At 36.1% G+C, this 20,606-nt stretch overlaps 1 pseudogene across 1 annotated transcript; it reads right to left on the bottom strand.

Annotated features, from left to right (window-relative positions):
- Nucleotides 1-12,775: 12,775 nt before the first annotated feature.
- Nucleotides 12,776-15,142, bottom strand: LOC146693729 (uncharacterized; annotated as a pseudogene). The gene is made up of 3 exons (XR_014923828.1): nucleotides 14,916-15,142; nucleotides 14,182-14,499; nucleotides 12,776-13,899 (listed from the first exon to the last, which is right to left on the bottom strand). The product of XR_014923828.1 is annotated as an uncharacterized LOC146693729 (transcript).
- Between the last annotated feature and the right edge of the window lie 5,464 nt (nucleotides 15,143-20,606).

Genomic DNA, 20,606 nt, shown 5'->3' on the forward strand with positions numbered 1-20,606 from the left:
ACATTTTGTAGGATGTTTTAAAAAGACTGACTGGACTTAATAGCAGATAATTTACTTTTTGAATAACTAATGATATATAGTGTAAGCATTTATGTAATATTAAAATAAAATGACATTAAGCAAATTTTATTCCTGTTTCCCGTGTGTGTTACTCATTATCATTTTTGATGAGGCTACAGAATCTCAACAATGGGGTGTATACTTAATTAAAATGCCTTTTAAAGTGTACATTTACATACACATATACATTTTCTTTCATTAAAATAAGATATTCCTTCAGTCAGTCATGAGAAACAATGTTAATCACAAGTAAAAGGAGATTTTATGATTCCATCAGAAAATGACAATATGTTATTAAAACAGCCATCAAGTCCCATGCCCTTGTCGTTTTGAACAATAGGTCTGTCTCCATTTCTGCATATATAAAAAGTTCCTAGGAATATTTCTATTGCCTAAGCTTTAAAGTGCCCTTTAAAAATATGTAATTTATATCATTTGCTATTTTTTCATTTGAATTCAGAGGGGATCTCTGAGCAGTAACAATTTGTCCAAATCCTTGCACATGAAACACGAGCTCATTAAAATGTTTGGTGATATCCCAGAAACCTAATATAGTATCTCTAACATATTCCATTCCAAACATCAAATACCTAACCTAATCGGAATTATCCTCTAATTCTATCATTTGGTGAGACCGGGAAAATACACACGTATGTTAAAAAACATACACACATACAGTACAAATGCTTTTAAAATCAAGCTATTTGCTATGATGGGCTTTTGCAAGTGGTTACCATGGTGAAAATTAGCAAGCCAAACCGCTTGCGTTGATTACCCTTTCAGAGATATGGGGATACAAATAGAAGTAGTTAATCTTGTTTAGGGCACACAAATTCATTGTGACAGCTCGGCTGCTTCAACCCTGCAGAGTGTCGCAGTTTAAATTGAATGGACTGATTGTAAAAGAGAGAAAGAAAAGAAGAGTACTATAATTTTTTTATTTTTTTTTTAAGCAAGAAATAGTTTTGGGTCTAGTTTGGACTGAATCTAAATTGTTAGTTATTGTCTTAGATTTTTCTTCTTTTTTTAAAAAACTTTTTTAAAGTACAAAATAGAACTTGTATATTGGTATGCAACTATGACTTGGCCAAAACAGTGACAGTGTAGCTGGGAGAAATATAGTCTAACCATTTTTCATAATTAGCCAATAAACATGCAGGGAGATACTGGATTCATTAAAAAAACAGCCCAAGTGGGTAGACAGGCAGAAACACACACACAAATACACGCATGTGCACAAATGCATGCATGCATGCAAAGATCTGCACAGAGTTGAACAGTGACAAAGTAAATGCACAGTAAATAATACACAATAATTTAAGTATATCAGCCCTTTAGTCATTTACAATGATTCATGTGGAATTAATAACATCAACAAGTAACACCTCTGAAAGAACCGTGCACTAGCTGACTTATGGTTGTAATGAGCACATAGGTCATAGAGGGACATACATCTCATAGTGTAAACTTCTCTCTTGAGGGAGACACACACTATATAGAAAACTGTGGAAGTTAGATTAAATGGAAGCAGATGCAGTGGAGTGCACTAAAGTGGATATTTAATCACAAACATTGCAAGGAAGGGGTGCCTTTTGAGAGGGTATATACTGTATGAACCCCAATGGCAGAAGAGTTCACTGAGAGGAAACACACACACACACACACACACACACACACACACACACACACACACACACACACACAAAAACGGTATGTGTTAAGAGATTAGAAAAAAAAGTGTCTTCCAACACAATCTGTGCATGATTTTTTTTTCTTTTTTTCCTTTTGTGGAAGAGCTTTGGGGTTCAGATTGAGTAAACTTGGATGACTTTGTAGTAAGCAAACAATAAAGGAGTTCTTTTTGCGCTGAATGTTTGGTGAAGAAAAATCCACCAGCCATTATACTCGTGGAGCTCTAATTATGTTGTCGGCCTAAAATGTATTTTCTGCTGTGGCTTCCCATTGTATCTCAGCTTTTGTTTGGCTTGTGTTGCTTCTGTATACGTTTCTTCCCATTTAACCTCAAACACAAATTGATTTTGGAACACTCCCTGTAATTTTCTATGATTTTCCATTCGATCGCTTGCTCTCTTAATACAGATACTTGGTTGTGCTTGAAGCTTCGAGTTTTGTTGAGTGCGACTATGCTACATTCACAAGCACTCTCAAACACACGCTACACAGTACAGAATACATCCATTTATTCCTTTCAGCTGAGAAATACAGATGATACAAATGATTTGCCTAAAATCAATAAAGGAGAAACTAAGACTGGAGTAAAATGATTAAAAGTCAACTAGACAGGTTAAGAAAAATATTTCATTAAAAAGACAAACTGATTCAATTTATCCTAATTGCTGCAGAGATGCATTCAATCATTGTCACCTGATACACCATGCAGTGATATTGGGCAAATAACAATAAATAAATGTAAAAAAACCACTACTATAAACTAAACACATGCACCACACACACACACACAGACAAACTGAAAGAAAAAAAATAGGTTTTTATACGTAATTTAAATAATTAAGTGAATTTAAATCCTAATCTTCTTCCCAAGGCATTCCTCAGGTTAGATATAATCTCTCCTGCAGGTATCTTTCACCTTGGGTGTGGCTACAAAATCTGAAAAGGCAATCATCCTGGATGCATCTTAATCCAGGGGGTAATTTCCAGAGGGGTTATGACACCCCCCCCCCCCCCCAAATAATCAGACCCAACCAATATAACCCCTCTATAAAATTATGAATTATCTTGCATAAATAGGCTGTTTATTTTCTTTACTCCTTTCAGGTATCACCAGCAAAATAGTTGCATGTTTAATCATCTGGGAATTTACGCAGATTTATTTATTTATTTAGACAGAGATCTTGAACCCCCGAATGTTCAGCACAAAGTTACACTGATGTCCTAACCACATGCTGAAACAACCTCAAGTGGCTCTTTTCAATATGGAGAGGCATCAGGTCTATTCCCCACAGCTGTGCCCCAGGGACATGGTTTGGGGACACTTGTAAATGAAATGGTCAAACTCCCACGATCCATCCAAGTACTGTTAATCATGCTTGATATCATTATTGCTTTTGTACTTTTAGGATGTTTTGAAAATAAAAAAGCAAATAAAACATGCAAATAAATAAATACTATAACATTTTAAAAATATTGATTTGGGAAAATGTGAATTTTACATTCATTCATGGTTTATATACCATATATACATAAAAAATATAAATGTAAAAGTATATCAAGTTTATAAACTTAATATTTATTGTGTATTGTAATCGTGCACTTACATGTGACTGTTATATATTTTATGCTGCATTAATAACTAATGAGTATAATTTTAATGACAAGATTAAATATCTAAATATTTGGGATTTAGACTATTGAAAAGTATTGTTAGTTACTATTTTTACTCTATTTAATCCACGCCTTATTAAAAAAATAGTACTAACATTATTGTTTTCTACAACATGGCTCAGTGTGAGTGCATGTTATTTGTTTTTGCTGGCAGTAGTGTGTTGGTATTTTCTAGCAACTTTACATTAGAACTTCTTCCCCTTTGAAAATGGATAAACATTCCCAACTTTTTCCAAGTTCCAAACCACCAGACACCAAGTGCTCAATGTTATCATACTAGTCAAGGCAACCTTTTCCGCCTAAATTCATATACAAGAATTTTGAATTGCAAATAGTATGTTTTAGACAGACCGTTTTTTCACCAGCATTAGCTTATTTTCAAAGTAAATATTGTCTTCATGTACCTTCATAATATTTTTACTACCATAGTGTTTATCTCATTCTTCAGTATCCATATTTGGAAATGAAAAATACAAGTTAATGAAACTAAAAAACATAATTTACAGATTACAGCATTGGTTCTGTTGTGTTGCTTAAACAAATGTCAGTTTAAATGTAAACCATGCAGACCCTTAATTTAAAGTAGTGTCAATACTTTAAGTTAGACTACCTTTTTGAATGTTACTTACGTATATTGAGTTGTGTACTTTTTGCCCAGATACTGAGTATCATTGTGCACATTTGTTTCAAATCTTCAAACTCTTTTGAGACTGTAATGAGTGAGGCTGAAGAGTGAGCAGATCTTCTCTCTGTGGATCAGCTTTGTCCTGTCTTTACACCCAAACCTCAGGTGGCCTAATCAAGCACTGGGCCTTTGAAGTCTAACTAACTGCAGGCCTCCACGCTTCTCTTCTCTGTGTGTATTTGTGTGTGAATTGTTTGGGTCTGAACCAACACATGCTTGAGTCTACATTTGGAAATATTTTATTAGTATGGAGTATTTGCCTGTGTGTGTGTGTGATGTTGTGTGCCTGATCATTCTCCCCTTACTGCAGTAGCATTGACAAAAGAGAAGCGCTAATCTGTTTGCCATTGCAAATGTGTCAAAAGAAAAGCCAAGTGGATGAATCTTTTATCCCTATTATTTCACTATGTTCATGATGTTACGACAAATGTGTCCTTGATAACTAGAAAACATGTGTAACAATAATAGGTTTACAATTTAGAGTACATATAGTACATAGACTGACTCAGCCACTATCACCATTTGGACTGTGGATTACCATTCTGAAGCTTCCCCCAAGGTTGTTTTAAACTTCAAAATAACATAAAAAAGACGATGATTAATGGACCCATGGGCACTTTGCCCTAAAACTTTTGCCCTAAAACCTTAATTCCTGTCTTCTGTACATGGAACCATCATTTGGTAGATTAACAATATGATGTTTTAAATATATAACTTAAATATATAACTTAAAACTAGCAATTAAGAAAATAAAGTAGTAGTCAATGGAAGTGATATATTTTCATGAACACAATCTGAAGTCCATTGTCATCATCATTTGTCTTGATGTTGTGATCGAAAAACAGATGCTCAACTTTAATAATTAAAATAAAAGTAGTGCAATATCTGGAATGTTTAGAGAATTGAAAGCATTGGATAATTGATCGATTAGCACATTTATAGACAGATGAGATGTGTTTCTTCATCAGTAAATTAAGCAAAGAAAAAAAAAGATCTGAAGTTAATTCCAAAAACTTGCATTTGATATTTCATTATGAGATCCAAAAAGATACTGATGAACATGAAAGAGGTCATCATTAGGCTGAACACTTTAAGAGTGGCCAAATCAACAATCCAGTGCATTGTTAGAACATAATAAATGCACTGAGCAGCTCTGCAACCGTAAGGGCTTTAAAGAACACAGAAGAAAGCTAAAATGCATTATGACAGAATTATTTCCATGGTTAAGAACAACTTAACCATGTCAAGAGAACTCTTGAGGAGGAAGATGTATCATTTTCTTGCCTGTCAAGATATGTTAACAATGAGTAAATATAGAGTGAATATATACAATCAATAAATACAGAAAGTAAATACAGAGGGTTTACACTAAAGTGCAAATCACTGGTAAGATTCAAGAACCGGAAGACCAGATTACTCTTTTCCAGAAAATATCTAAAAAAAACTCTGCACATTTCTGGAAAAGAAATTCTTTGGACAGACGAAAGGAAGACTGACTTACACCATAATGATAGAAAAAGAAGAGTATGGAGAAGGAAAGGAACACATTACAGTGGAGGTAAGGTTCTGGCACGGGCATGTGTGGCTGCCAAAGAAAGTGGGTATTTAAAGTGTTTACTGGTGATGTTACTGTTGATATAAGTAGCAGGGTGGATTCTGATATGTAGAGGCCTATACTTTCTGCTCAAAGTTAGACGAATACTGCAAAACTGACTGGACCATGCTTCAGAGCGCAAATGGATAATGACCCAAAACAATAGCAACCCAATAGTTGCTAACAGTCACAACCTAATAATAGTCAAGGTAAAGAAATTGTAATTTCTTCACTCATCATCAATCTGATCTCAGCCCAGTAGTACATGCTTTTTACTGAAGACAAAGTGAATGCAGAGAGACCCACAATGAAGCAGCAACTGAGGTAGTTGCCTAAAGGACTAGGAGAGGATCTCCCCCCATATTTGATGATGCCACTTAATTCAATTACTTATGAGACTCAGGAATTACAGGACTATGCATAAAAGTATCTATCACGCTTAAATATTTAAGGCAATACTTTTTTTAATTGCCTTGAATTAAAGCTGAAAATCTTTGCTTCATCCACATTTTAATTGTTTTCCTCGAAATTCCCTGTGGCAACGCTCAAAGTCAGAATTACAAAAAAAATTGTCATCCAGAAAGTTATGGACCTCACTGTACTTCTTTTATTTGAGACAAATATTCCATTAACATGTAGCTAATACATCTATCTTTAAACAAATTTCCCTCAGTAGCTGTCTTTCAGTAAAGAGCACAAGACTGACAGAGGAGGGTAATTACATTATAGCTATACAGAGACCTTGAGCTGGACTGTGTAGATATTCAGAGTTTAGCTTCAGAGGCTTTCTATTTTACTTCTCTGACGTCAGCTCCCATGACACACATCTGCTTGAGAGACAAAGAAGGGACAGGAGTGCAGTCTGAGAGCACTCTTTTCCCTCTCTTGCTCCTCTAGATTCCACTCACACCAGGGATGGGATGTGTGAGACTTAGGTCGAAGTGGTTTTCTTCTGAGTGGAACCCTCCAGAGTCAGTAACCAATCAGAAAAAGCCATGATTCTATTAGGCAGTACAGAAGGCCATGTACCAGTAATCCTGGTAGATGCTGGAGTGTACTGTGATTGGCCACATGCTGGCACTCTCACATACATTAAATGCTCTTCACAAGTATATAGGTAACAGAGAATTATGTGGTTCCCATCTGACTGTCTTCTTTGTGCTTTTTCAAGGCTCATCACTCAGCATCTGCAATCGTGTACACTCTGCTGTATGGGATGACAGTACCAAAAGGACAATGAAAATCTATTACAATGTAGTGTAAGCATATTAGCAAACAATGTTTAATTATTTGAAGACAGTGACAATTAGAAACATTTGTCTGCTCTGAGGGAAAACAACACTTGACTATCGAGAGCAAAAGAGATGTTAGTTAGAGCTGCCATCTCCATCATCTGTGTCCAAAATTCAGCACTGATGAAAAAACAAGGAAGAAGCATTGTATATGTTATTGTATTGCATTGTCAAATCGTTTTTGGTTTTTAAAAGTCTTTAAATATTTTAACGTAACAATTGTATACATATTTATTATTGGAAATATGCTAATTTTTACAACCCTACAGCAAACTTTTATCTTAGCAAAATTTACTCCAAACCAAGCAAAGGTTACTCAAAGTTGCAAAGACAAAGCAAAATTACCATTAGGCCATTGGCTTATTGTTTTGGAAGACAATGCAAAGCTTTTATAGTTCGCAATCTTTCTGTCCTTCCCTACTGGTCCTATGTACAAAAATACAAAAAAAGTCTATTATCATTATCATTATTATTATTAGTAGTAGTATTAGTAGTAGTAGTAGTAGTAGTAGCAGTAGTATGTCACCATTAAACAACACTGTGGGTTTTGGACAGAGCTAATTCAGATATTTATTTTTAATAAACTGGGGAATCTGTTTCTAAAAAAACCAATAGATAGAAATACTCATATGGCACATCTACAGATGGTTTGCTTTTATAGGGCAGATTTTAAATTGTATGGCATTGAATGCACTTTTTGCCTTTTCTTTGTTTTGAGGATTCCACCTCAAAGTTTGTTAAGAGTTTATAATATAGGACACTGGTAAGCTTTGACTCTATCACAAGGTCCAGGTTAACTAATCTTCGAAATATTGCTAATCCTCATTGACTCGAAATCAATTGCTAGGCTCCTTGTGGATATTCAGTGATAACAGATTCTTGTTTTTGTCTGTCTTGCAGTGGCAAGATGGTTATCCAAAGTGTTGGTTTATTAAGCACATCAGATTACATGGTCACTATAAAGACACCAAAGTTAAATAAAGATAGGCCCACCATGTCCCATTTAAAATTCTTCATTTTTGTAACTGAGCCCAGTGTATGAATATTGATTAGTACTGGGATGGGATTTTCTACAGTTCTGGCAGTTTATTTTCCCTCATGTCCTTAACAATGTTTATTACCAGCCTTCATTAATTCTTCAAAGTCCCCAATTCATTTCTTTTTTTTTTTATCTACCTCTTGTCCTAATCATGCTTGTTTTGGTCTTTATCATTTTAAATTCATCCTTAAACACTGTGATCATCACAAATCGAAATCTCATCTGACTCAGGTGTCTCTTCTTTGAGTCCAAAAGTACAGTCAAAAGTTTAAAGCTGTCTCTTACTGGGAGATGCTCTACCTTAACTGCTGCTTGTGCAGACTAAACAATAGTAGAGGTGATTAAACAGAACAAAGATATTAATCCTTTCTTGTTTGATGTGATGGACAGCCCCAAGGTGAAAGTTTTTGTTTGTTCATTTTCTTGTTAATTTTGTTGTTAATTTTCTTCCTTTTATCTATTCTCTGTGGCGATGAACGTGCACACTCGTATGCAAGCAGGTATAGGCCTGTCTCTCCTGAGGTGGCTGGTGATAGAAGTAGTTGTTTGTTTTTGTTCACTTCTCTTTTTCCCCTCGTTCTCTTCCTCTAGGAGAAGACGACCGACTACTGTACCACCCGCTAATCAGCAGTGCTGAGATTAACTCCACAGAAAACCAAACAAACAAAGAGAGGGAGAGATTTTTCTTTTCCGCCTGGGCTTGGCAAGAACTCCTCCCTTCCCTGGATCCCTCGTTCCTTGTCCGAATGGAGACAAGAGGGAGCGCAGAACAAAGGAGTAAGCATCCCTTTGTTGGGATTAGGTGAAAAGAGAAAGGCTCTTATATTTGAGGCACTAGGCGCATGTTTCCTCATCTAATTTAATAACGTGCTTTTGTGCCTTTGAGATATTTTGTGCTTGTGCATCTTTTTCATATATGTGTGCATGTGTGTGTTTTTGGAAGTTCAAACCTCACACCTATGAAACACCCTGGTCATGCTGATATGTTGGTAACTTGTACCATGACAAGAGACAAAGTGATTCCAAATAAGCCACTCTGACCTGTGAAATGGCAGCGAAAGCTTCGAAGCCGTGTATTTTGGCAAGGATCTTTGTGTCACTATATGCATGTGTGTTTGTTTGTGATAAGAATGGCTGTAAAAATAATAACCACAATCTGCTGCAGTGTGGTACATCCGTATGTGGTTTGATGGGATTTGAAATGCTTTTTTAAATTTGTCTTCATTTACAGTTTAGCCATGTAAAATGAAATAAATAAACAGACTAGGGATGACACGAGTGCTCTGTGTTCCTCATTCTGTACTTCTGCACCGCACTTCATTAACTTTTCTGCTCTAAGCAGAAGAGTTTTAATATCTCTCTCTCATACGGTCATGTTCTAAGTTTGTGAGTGTGTCGTTTGGCAGTGTTTGGGCCTCTGCATGTTTGTGAATGGTACAAGCAAGTATACTGGATGTAGAATCCCTTAATGAATTCAGCTCCTGAGAGAATAGTTATGATGGCAACATCTGCCACAGGCATAGCTGGTGTCACATTTAATTTCTTCCTCTGCACACAGTTTTCAACTAAGAGCTTCCTAGTCTTCCATGAAGTTGCTTCTAACCTGATGCAACATGATAGCCATGATTAAAGTCATATCATTCCATCGCTTCTGTCTCAGGGTCACTTGGTGTAAAAAAAAAAACAAAAAACAAAACTTGTAGTGGCAGAAAATGTTTATTAAAAGACTGAAGCACCTTATTTTATACATATTAAGATTGAGGAAGGGTATTTGCAGATTCAGAAGAGATTTGATAGGGATAATCAATTTAGCTTATACTCCAAATGGCTTCAAAGGTGACAGGATGAGGTTATTGACCTTATGTCAAGCAATAAATCGCTTAGAATTAAGCATTCAAGGTATTAGGAGGTCAATAGGTTATCACAGAGATAGGAGCATATTTCGATGTCAGTGCTATACCTCAGAGAGAGAAAAAAAAAACAGGAAAGCAATAGAGCCTTTGTTAAATCCCCAAACACAATACTCATTGCTAATAGCTCTTTCTAGTATATTGACTATGGTATTGGCTAATGCTCAGCCTGTCTGTATTCCCTTCACTGGAAACCAGAAATCCATGAAGGTCTGTTTATTTATTTATTCATTCACTTTTACGTACTTCTCTGTATCGTATTTATGTTTAGGCCCAAGGCATGTTCAGACTATTTTCTTTGTATTGACTGACCAATATTATTTTGTAAGACAACCAAAACAATGTGTAGCATAACAGTGGATTTATATTTGTATTAAATCACTGCCTTAGGTAGTGAACCTCAAAAACTTCTGAAACCCGATACCGTCAAACACCATAACATGTGCCCCTTGCTAAAAATGTAACTGCATATCGCTGTTGATGCAGCCTGCACAGGTGCAAAAGCCTGCAATGGCATCAACCTTCTTGTGTAGGCTATGTTATAGACTCTACACAGATTGCCTGCAGGACTGAGGCAAAAGAAGATGGGGAGAGAGAATATGAAAATACAGACTGAGACTACAAAAAAACCCTACATGCTGAGATCAATAATTACCCACAATTTTACTCTTTCCACAAGTTTCCATTTATTTCCACACACATTTCTACACACATACATACATGCACATCCACATAAACACTGTATGACACCTCTGAACTCTCTGCAAGAGTAAATTAGTTCTTTCCTTGGGGGTGAAACTCCAGAGTAAAAAAGTGTTTACAAGTGTATGTGTGCTCTTTGCAAAACTGTGTGCACTTGTTTCTGTGTGTCCACGGGTGCTCACACACATGTGCGTATTGCTGCATCTCTCGGGGAAGGCAAACACAGGTCTCGACCTTGTCATCGTGTGGGCGTAGGGAATAGCAGGAAGCAATGGAGCCAGAGACACGGAAAATCAGAACATGGCTTGTGAGAAGCCCCCGTGGACTTTTTACAGCCATTGAGAGAACAGGCCTGCAGCATGACAAAATTTCTGAGTTGCACCCATCCAAACTTGACAACACTAAAAGAAATTTTACGTTCAAATTCACAAGGCTGATGAAAGTTCCCCCAACTTTTAAACGTGCAGTAACTATGGGTTAAAATAACATCCTGCCAAATGCTTTGATGGAAGGAGAACAGTGTGAAACAAAATTATCATTGCTTAAGTAAAAGAAGGCTGCCTTTATGGTAATTCATTTAGTATTCATTTTTATTTGCTTGTATTTTGTTTTGAGAACATGTGCTTTTTGTCATGGTGTGTGTCTCTGTGTAATATTGTGTTTTTGTATGCAGCTCTCCCTGCACCAGAAAGACTGTCTTATCTTTATCTTTGCTGAACAGCTTGATATACAAACATAATCTCAATTTCTTTAGTCAACATCTGTATGCTGATAAAACCACTTCAAATTTAAACACACAAAAGCAGTTTTTAAAAAAAAACTGACAAAGCACAGAAAGAAGCAGTGGTTCCAACAATTTCAGAGACAGTTAAAACTAAGCCAACCAATTTACGTGAGGAGGACTTATATATAATAAGCCATACGGACAAATAATATTAGGCGCTAAAGTGCAAGGTATATTGTCAAGAAAATAACAAAGTTTTACATTTCACCACAGTCCACTAAACTACAGTGACGGCCAAAAGTAGGATTTCAAAGAACTTATTGTACTTAGATCTACAACCAGGGCATTTTTTCCATTAAAGGTCAAACTAAAAGCCAGTCACCCTCCAATAATCCCTCACATGCTAGAATTTATGCAAACTTTTAGCAGTTTCACAATAAATCAATATACCTTCACATTTAGGAGCCTAATAGCATCTAATGTCAAGGGGGGTCTGTAAAATTGGAAGTACAAAAAAGACCCGCCTGTTCCAAGTTTTTTGTCTTCTTTTTGTGGATCTGACCTTTAGTTGGACTTTAGGGTGTTGAGTAGACCTTTAGATGTTATCAAAGACACTATACATAGATGTGTTGTTAATTAAGTTTAACTTATCTGCTCAGTGTTGCTCTCACCACAATTGATGTTGGCAAGAGAGAGACTTCAAGAGAATGTGCACAAGGATTTGTACATGAATAAACATTTACTATCATACATGAGAATGAGTAAGCAAACCTATTGTGTATACGGGTCATTCCTACTATTCGGTGCCATTTCAGTGTGATCACTCTTCATCAAAAAATACAAAATTTTGAATTATTTTAACATTTCATCTAAAAGAGGGATTTTCAACCTATAAGAAAAATGTATTGGTCCAGCTAAGGATATTATATTATAATATTTTTTAAAATCAAAGTCTTTACCATGACGTGCCAAATGTCCACCCTGTTACAGGACATTCAATTTTCTATTAATAACTGTTTTGAATGCACAGTTATAGTAATATTTACATTTTCTAAAAGCTACAATGTCCCTTTTTAAAATCTGCAAGGAAATTTCAAGGAAGTATTTTAAACAAGCATTATATTGAAAGAAGACAGGTTCAGTTTTAAGACACAGTGTAATTTCAAAAGATTGTTTTTAGATTCAAAGGGAATATTAAAAAAAAATTGGCTCCATTTTTAAGTAACTTAATTTTGCTGATTCATTCCCTCCCAATAACCAAAGAGACATGCATTATGTTTGTTGATTTGATTTAATTAACAAAAGAAACACACAGGTAACAGGGTGGACAGAGGAGAAACAGGGTGGACAGGAGGTAACAGGGTGGACATAACATCAGTGACAAAAAATACCACCTTAAAGAAACTTCAAAAATCTACATGTAGCAGACATTCATCGTTTCTCAGATTTTCTCTCAGTTGTCTGTAGGCCCTATACTGCCATCGGATATTAAAGACGTGCCGCCTAAATCTGAGTAGTCCGTCATGAAATTCCCCTGCAAGTGCATCCTCTGTTGTCATGACAGTTGTCTTCACTGTAATTGTTGACTTTTTACCAGATACCTCTCCATCATTTAATTTTTCATTCTCTTCTAGAGACCACTTGGTAAAGGCTATCTCTGTGTTGTTAGGAGGTCTCAAGAGTGTGTGTGTTGTACTGAAACAGTCTTTGCATTCACCATATGCACAGACTTTGGATTTAGCATCACACATTGTTGCATCTACCATCTCTTCAATGTGTTTTGTTGCTGACAGACCTTGGACATACAGGGCATTGGCCATGAACTGTAAGTTCTCATGTGTCCTGCACTGACAGGTTTCACGATCAGCTTCTGTGGGCACCACAACCCAAAATGGTCTTAAGGTGCAGAAACAAGAATATGAGACCTGATGCTCAGTTTCTGAAAGAAACTTATGGTGCAGATTCTTCAGTGAATCAGTTAGCAAACGTTTCTGTTTTTTTATTTTCTTTTGAGTTAGTTTGCTTTCGTCCTGTTGTCATCCGACTGACGTCATCTCTTAAGAAGAAGGCCTTTATTTTCTGCTTGCAATCAACTGGTAATCTATTGCTTTCCTTTCTTTCAAAGGTTATGAGCCCTCCATCTTGTCTTTGACCACGCTTTTTTGAAAAGCCTAGAGCTGTCTGTGCAGCCCTCTGTAGCCTGTATTTCTTTATTTTTCCTATTGTCGTTTTTGCAATAATTTGCCTCTCTCGTTCCTTTTTGGTGTTTTTGTATTTATTCCTGATTTCCTCAATGATTGATTCCTGCAGTAATAGTCTTTTCCTAATTGTGTTGCTAACTGTTTCATGACGCAGCAGTGCATCCACTTTAGAACGTGGGGATTTTTTTTCCCCACCCAAACGCTGGCACCTCTTCTTGTATTTTTCTTTTTTTCTCTTTTCCTTTTCCAACAAGGCCTTTAGCTCTTTAATTTCATTCTTGAGTCTCCTTCTTCCCTGTCTAATATTCCTTCGTCCAACAATGTATTGCCTACAACACAGGAAATATTGTCACAATTATTATATATATATGTTTAGATAAATGTTTAGATACAGTATAAGATAGACGTTGGATATTATATGTTTATAATGTATTAGGCAGGTAGACTCACACACTCACTCACTCACTCACACACTCTCTCTCTTTCTTTCTTTCTTTCTTTCTTTCTTTCTTTCTTTCTTTCTTTCTTTTTAGGGCAAAATCACGTTTTATCATTCAAATACAAAATCTACCTAATCAGCAAAGCATTGAACTGTCAACTCTTCTTCTAACCTTGAGGGTCCTGGTTGCGGGGCATTTTCTGGCTCTAGGGAATATTCTGGACTTAGGGGAGGAGTATTCATAGCCTCAAATTCTGTCCTGCCTTTGGCACTAGCCCTCTGCTTTCTTTTCCTTTCTCGCCACTGCTTTCTCTGTGCTCTCTTCTGTCGTTCACTGAGATCTGCCACTTTCTTTTTTTCCCCCTTCCTCTCTGTCCTTTCTCCACTTCTCTTTCTCTTTATTGAGATATATCTGTCTTCTCTCAGGGTCAGCATCACGACGTGCTCGGTAGCGCCGCTGCTTCTCCGCAGCAGACATTGGTGCCATTCCCTGAAAAATGTATACTATTCAAAATCTTCTAAAAGTATATATATACAGGTTAATAATAATTACCAATACACACTTGTATAAATAACCCTAAACACTAAACTTCTATCATCTTACGTCCCCCCTGTTACCATGTGTCCCCCCTGTTACAGTGCATAGCAATAACAGGGGTGACGGTATCAGGGGGGAGATTTTATGCTAAACTTAGCCATTACTACTAGTATGATGAACAACAAGCTAGTACATGGTGACCACTAAGAACCATTTTTAACATGTTTATTAGCCATATTATAAAAATTACAAAAAAAAAATTGTTTCCACTATTAATAAGCGTAACAGGTTGGACGTGTTATGCTTTGCCACATTACAAAATCTTGCTAAAACATTGAAAAAAGGGTTGATTAAAGAGTGGTACTTACTCGTCTTCTTCTTGAAAGTTTTCCCTCCAAAATATGTTACATCCGGGAGTGTCATGTGACTAAAAGAATAATCAGGTGATGTGTTCTATGGAATTCTTATCAGAGTAACAGGGGTGACAGTTGATTCAGGGACACAACATTTTTTAAAGATTTTAAGTATTAAACATGCATTAATAATAAAAAAGAACATTTGATGAGGAACATTAGAAATAAGCCAATCCAGAAATGATGAAAAATCTAGATTTCTTTTTTTTTTTTTAAAGTTATATTTGTAACTGAAGTCGAGCAAGCATGACTGGGGACATAGTACTTTAGTGACTTGTGCTAAAATAAAAGTAATTTACTTTTAATGTATTTATCCTGTGTATATATCAATGTGTTCTATGGTAGAGGGGGGTTAAACATACAAGAAAATGGTTTAGAAATAAGCATTAGACAAGTTTTACACTAAATATACCATATTATGTCATTAGGACTCAAATGGCACCGAATAGTAAGAATGACCCATACAGTACTGCCCAAAAGCACATGTGTATGTATGGAGCAGTAGTGCATGAATTCACAAATGCTGACACAGACAAGCATTACTTTTCTCTTGCCTGGCCCTGTGAGCGTTGAGCCATGTGATGCGAATGTATTATGACACTCTCTGCAGGCATACAAAATTAAACAGGGGCTCCCACAGAAGGAGCCATACGTACTTAGGCAATGATTTCCACTGCTTCATATATGCCGGGATATGCAGAGCTGCATACTTCTGTGCACACACACACACACACGCACACACACACACACACACACACACACACACACACACACACACACACACACACACACACACACACACACACACACACACACACAGATTTATTAATTCAGCTTTTACTTAATAATAAACTAAATCCTAAGAAACCATCAAGGTCACGCCTTCATGTTTAGTGATGCTGAAAGTGCAGTTAAAAGACTATTGAACAAACAAAGGAGTAATAGTCATAATAATGAAAGGATAAATAAAACACAATCAAATAATAAGAGAAGACAGTTTAAGAGGTGTGTAACCATGGTTTGATTTTTGTTTCATTTTATGGTGTAAACAGAAATAACTTGTTCATGGAACAAAATCTTCTACTAAGAAAGTGTTAGATTTCACATTATGTACCCTTGAATGTAGAATACAGGACATCCTATTTTGGTCACAAAACTGCAAATGTTATTTAGACGTTCAGTCCTGCATTTCTTCATCTTTTTCTTACTTCGTTTCCATTTGCTCTTTTTTTAAAATAAATATATGTGGGTACTGTCATAAATACCATCATTGATTCTTTATTAAGGACTCTTTCTTTCTAGTCTTCATCACCATCTTGTTATTAATTTGCAATGATGTAACACTCAAATCCTGTTATCTTAATGTGTGTCTCTTCGCTCTGACCCACCGTGTAGCGACAAACGTCCCAAAAGACACATTCTTGATTAGGTTATCAAAGTATTACATTCTTTTTGATTTCTTTGGCTTGGGAACTTTACATAAAGCAAAGCCAAGCAAATATGCTGCAATAAAATTTCAAAAGTTCAATTATTTGTGCTCATCATTTGTGATGATGGCATATAAGGATGTCTCCACTGCAATTTTTTTCCAGGATTATAAAATATTTCCATAATTATCTTGAATATTTTTAGTTTTTGTTTATGTGTTTGTTGTTGGATAGAGAAACTATGGACATCCTAAAGTGGTCAAATATTGTGATTACCTCAGAATAAAAACTTTTTACCTTTTTACTTATCTTAAATTTAACAATAGCCCCCAGTGTCATCACACAAAAATGTCTGAGTCTGAAGAGATCGTCTGGCCACAACCTGCTCAATGAGAAAGAGATGCAAAGAAAGAGAACGTAGAGCGAGTAGTGACAACTGCATTTTCATGCATAAAATATTCTTGTTACATGCACATGACAGGATTCACTGTTTTCTCACTGGCAGTGTGTTGCATTTTTTTCAAATCATATGTAGCCTAATTCCGACCACGTTGCCGAGTGGAGGCCGCATGGTCTCAAAAGCCAATTTTAAGTTTTGTGATTTTTAAAGACGTTAGAATGATAGGATGCAAGCAGAAGTTAAATTAATAAAATTTCATAGAGAAAATGTATAAACTTATCTCACACAATCTTTCTATGAATCTCCAAGACCAGGAAGAAGCCATAAATAGTCTCTCAAAGGTATTCTTTGCTGCTCTGATGCTCTGCATCAAATCAAAACTGAAGAACCTGTTTGTTTGGCCAAAGTGCGCTGAGTGCCCCAGTCTAGTGAAGTCAGAATGCAAGTACTGACACACACAGTGAACAAGAATATAGGCATCCAGCAAAGCAAGGTACAGTACAAAGCAGCAGCTGAAGTGGAAGTGACCTCAGCACACTGTGGGGTCAAGTAGTTGCCCTGCACTTCATTCACTAAAGAGAGGTTCAGAATGTGGTTTAAACAGCTAAAGTAAACATTCTGAATACTCGGAATTACTACAGAACCGTAACAGTAACACTCAGAATGATGTGGATACTTCTGTCTGAACTCTGAAAATAAAAGAGTACCAAGTTGTTGGTGTAGCATTAAAGAAATAAGATTTTTTTTACATGTTTAAAGGAAAAAGCTAATGCATGTGATATTTCAGACTCCAAATATTTATAAATTAAATGTTTACACGTATTTTTATTTTACTAAACACTAAAGAAATACCTTTGAAGTATACAAAAAGGTCAAGAAATTAGAATAAGTTGAAAGAAAAATATAAAGACTACTGAGTTATACAGTTATCAGTCAAAGCAGCAGTATTAACAAGAAAAACATCAGAGACGTCCACATTTCAATACATGACATTTATGCTATATTAGTCCTTAAAGTAATACTTCAGATTACACAGCTTTCTCTTAAAATTATACTAAGCTAAAGTAAAACTAACTCTGGAGAAAGCAAGGCAGAAAATATCAAGACCAACTTCAAAAATGGGAAGCTACACCTTTGCAAAAAGAAGAAAGTTATATTTTTGCATATGTAAACATGGGAAAATAAAATAAAAACACATTTTAAACTTAAATAATAACTACAAGCAGTTACCAATAGATTTGAAATTTTTTAAATTTTCTTTTCTTTATTCATTTATTTATTTAAATTAACTCTTTTGGTGGGCTTTTGTGTGTGTGTCATTGTGTTAGTACTGTCAGCCAGTGTCCCCGTAGGTAACCTGTGCAGCACAGCCTCTAGTTCATGGGCTGAAGATAGTTCTCGGTTAGCAGTGTGTTAGCAGACTGCTGGGTGCTATCGATAACACATCTACCAGTGTCCAAAGTATGTGGTACAACCAGCCTGTGGGGTTTCAGTGCTTGTGCTTATTGGTCAGTCAGCCCCAGAGAAGAGACAAGTTTTACAAAGTGATGCAATAAAACTGTTAAAAATAATGAAAGGTGCCACTGTCTATGCTTTTCATCATTTTTTTTTCATCTTTGATCTTTTCTTTGCTCTTTTCTCGTTCTTAGTCATCTCTGAAATAGATGAAGTGTGTCTCTCCTACTTACTTACCACTTACTACAGGACACTGACCCAAGTGTGGTTGTCAGTTAAGAAACAGAGAAAATCTTTGATTGTAACTCAGCTTACATTATATTTAATTTTTAGTCATTTGATTGTCATATCAATTGATAACAGTTAACATTAGTTAACTTAAGTCTTATATTAGTCTTAAATGTTCCCCCCAATACATAGTCTTCATTAATTACACTCTTTCTCATTACTATTCATTTTAATTCATTCATTTCATTAATTTTAATTCTTTTTCTTTACCTTTAACGTGTAGCACTTCTGATGACAGTAATGTTTCCAAAGCAAAAGACAAAATAGAGGACATACAGTCTTTTTACCTCTACAATGCCTTTACAGCAGCGGTCCCCAACCTTTTTTGCGACACGCACCGGTTTATGCCCGACAATATTTTCACAGACCGGCCTTTAAGGTGTCGAGGATAAATACAACAAAATAAAACTAGTACCGGTACCGAAAAAAAGAAAATAACACACGTGAAAAGACCCAGGAAAGCCGAGTTAACGATAAAAACGATAACAAAATAAAGCTGAAAACCGATTAAAACCCTGAAAACCATACATTTCACACCTGAGCCTCAACTCTCGCGGCCCGGTACCAAACGACTCACGGACCGGTACCGGTCCGAGGCCCGGGGGTTGAGGACCGCTGATTTACAGGGTGCAAAGTTCCAGGAGAAAGCATAACTACTTTATTTCATTTCAACATACTTTAGTCGAATAGACTGAATAATCTTAAAAAATATGTGAAAAGTGCAAGACTAAATTATGTTTAGATGAACAATATAAATTTGCAATGTAGGATGGACGTGAAATGAATTTGCAAAGCAACCTCTGAATTGCCATTATTGTCATGTAAGAGTATCCTTCTGTTCGGATTTGTCATATGTTAGCACCTGCACCAGGTGGTCTGCCTTTCATCTCTACAGATCACAGGTGTGAGAACTTTGCTCTGCTCTCATTATGAAACCAAATTCAATTATGTAATAAGAGGCCTCAGCTCCTATGAAGTTGAATAGAATTGATCTTGATAAGGAGCAGAGACCCGTGAAATCTGCAGGGTCTGTGACCCACAGACCAAATAATAAGAAATACTGAGAAGATAGATGAGGCTGCCATGATGAGCAGAGACCTGGTGTGTCTGAGTGTTAGTGTGTATGTGTCTCCACAGTTCAAAACTTGGTATCATATACAATCTACACTTTTGTTAGTGGATTGTCTGTGTACGTGTGGATGATTTCTAATACATATTTGTGTCTGAAAGACAGTGCTTAACAAAGTACGAATAAGTAAACAGACAGGTGTACACCCACAGGGACTGATGTCATTCAGATAAACTGAGTAACTAATGAACTGATTCACCCCTGCCAGCCAAAGCTGTACACATGTCCAAAGCACTGTACTTTCATGTCAGTTTGCTATTTCACAAGGGGCGGTCAACTTACTGCGCCACTCACAATCTATCCTTGCTATGAATGAAAAATTACTGTGACAAAAACTCCTGCATATAGACAGCTCTGCTGATCTTAATTGCATGAACCATGTTTTCAAAATTAAAACTGTAATCATCTGAGACTTTTTGAAATACTTTATGATGTACTATGTAATATAAACTGATAACAACGCCTTCAACAGTGTTGTGTACGCTCCTCAAATAAAGAAAAAAATGCAGAAGTTTCATATCATCATTTCATCTGGTGATTATTTTGTTAACATAGGATAAGAAAAATCTTTATTAGTGTGGACTGACTGTAGAGCACACGTCTTGACTGTAATGACTGTAAAGAAACAGAAGTGGGTGCATATGTTTGAGTTTATTTTGGATTTACTCTAATCCACAAAGAGTCAAGTACACTCACCTACACTCCCACTGATATGTTGTTGTTGATATGTTTGGCTTGTCCCTGTGGCAAACTGAAAATTCCAGCTTGAAAATCTCAATTTTGGAGTAGGGGCTTCTTTTTTTGGTCAACATCTCAATTCATGAAGATGTAAAACTTGCTTCACTGTGATGACACATCCAAATAACTTGTACTTATAATTGTTTGATTGACTGAATAGAGGATCTTGGAATCTCAGCTGTTTCGAAATGGCTCCAAGAGACATGCGT

This window comes from Copadichromis virginalis, linkage group LG14 (genome assembly GCF_057382275.1).
Source record: "Copadichromis virginalis isolate Kocher_CV1m ecotype Utaka linkage group LG14, C_Virginalis_male_GT1.1, whole genome shotgun sequence".
NCBI classification, from domain to species: domain Eukaryota; kingdom Metazoa; phylum Chordata; class Actinopteri; order Cichliformes; family Cichlidae; genus Copadichromis; species Copadichromis virginalis.